The following is a 2,106-nucleotide window of genomic DNA, read 5'->3' on the forward strand; positions in this document are numbered from 1 at the left end:
GGGGGGGGGGGGTAAAAGTTACTTTGCATGGAAAGTTCAACGTTTCTGAACAGGGAAAGGTGTAGAATAGGACTTCATGTTATACATGTATATTGTATAGCAGAAATAATACGTTAATTTTGAAACTTTTTTTGTTAATAACTTTTTAACGAGTTAGGTCCGACGGTTAAAGCTTCCTCAAGGTCACTCAGGGTCATGACCTTGACAACATATGTCAAGGTCAAGGTCATTGGGGGAGGCTCCCCTAATCTACATTTTTACCAAAAAAAAATATAATATATATGTACATATGTATATATATACAGATATATATATATATACAGAGAGAGAGTATTTATATTAAAAAATATTAAAGGAAATTTTTAATACAAAGTGACATTTTAAAGTCAATCAGTATTTTGAAAAGTTTTCATATGTATATCTAAACAATAAAACACTTTTCTTTGTATTGTATTATATTAATTAATTAAATATGAAAATTGTTAGGGGACGGTTACATATATTTCATAATGGAGAAAAATTTTGAGGAATTTTGAGAGGAAGGTTACAAATAAAAAAACCTGGAAATGTAAAATGTGCAAATGTCAATCAATTTTTTTATTTATAACTTTTGACAATTTTTTTTTATTTCTCCATGCCTCAATAAATTTAAAGTCTTTTGGAAACGTAAAATATTTGATTGTAGGGCTTTTCATTCTTGTTTTACGGAATGAATTAGGGCAATTTTTTACTCCACAAACACTCATTGTTTTCGAAGGAAATTAAATACACTATATACACACTATACACTATAAACAGACTTATATACACTATAAACAGATTTATATACACTATAAACAGACTTATGTATATTATAAACAGCTTCCTTTCGCCAAAATTCACGTAAAATCACGTAAATCACGTAAGGCTCAAATGTCCAACGGCAAATGGTCACGCTGACGCTCTTACGTACACGCATGTAGCAAAAGGCAGCCATAGCTTTTATCGAATCGAAGCGCTCCGAAAAGTACCGAATTAACACGAATGTGACGTCATCAAGCTGATGCGCAGTAGAGTTCTAAATTCGTCCACGGGATGAGAATACCCTTGTATTTCTACCATGAGAGATCCTATAATAAGAGTTTGGCCAAAACGGACCAAAGATGGCGGATAGAAGGAGATAACAGATATGCTTTCTTTCTCGTATTCATAGACTTATAAGATAGACGGAGCATTCATACGAGAGAAGCTGAAGACTTGATAGAAAGAGAGAGAAATAGTCGCGGAGTAGTTCTCTTCTTTTCTAGTAGTGAATTGATTGGTCGTCGCGGCAGGTCGGGGAGTAGCCGAGAGCAACGAAGATAGATATCTGAGACCGAGAGTATTAAGTTGACTGACATGAGAGCGAGAGCTTCGGCGGATTGCAGCGGATTATTGATTAATTTACAAAAATTGCAATTTTATAATGGTGCGGTCTTGCTGCATTTGCAATTAAATGGTTATTACTTATTATTATTACGAATTTTTATTTTCTCATACAAGTAAAAATTATACACCTCCGAATAGGTCATTTGATATATATTTCTATAGAATTTATTATAATTTATATATTTATATATTTATATATAACTGTTGCTGTATTTCTATTTTCGAATAATAATTAAAAAATATTATATCTTTGAAAAACACACACACTCGAATTTATAACCTCTCAGCACACGAACTAAAAGTTGTGACATTACGCAATACGCTCGAGCTGATTGGTTCTCCACCGCTCACTGTGAACGAGAGAAACACAACTATGTCTGGAGTAGAGTCCCTATACTAAGAGTCTGGCCAAGGTTGTCATCCAGCCTATTGGTTTCGACAAAATATGGCAGAGCCAATGAAATGTCTCGAATTAATATCTTGGACGCGATATAATTCAACTAGTAAGAATCATAGAAATAATAAGAATAGAACAATAATGTAATAAAGCTGTTTTTAACAATTTTTTTAATGTGAAAATACAAATATAATTTCAATTAATGTATTCATAAATAAATAATTATATCATTTAATAGCAGCATTATTATTAAACAGCATCAGCTTTATTCAATCAGTAGGAACAGAACAATGAGATAATAA

The sequence above is a fragment of the Cyphomyrmex costatus genome, unplaced genomic scaffold (genome assembly GCF_001594065.2).
Source record: "Cyphomyrmex costatus isolate MS0001 unplaced genomic scaffold, Ccosl1.0 scaffold567, whole genome shotgun sequence".
Classification (NCBI taxonomy): Eukaryota; Metazoa; Arthropoda; class Insecta; order Hymenoptera; family Formicidae; genus Cyphomyrmex; species Cyphomyrmex costatus.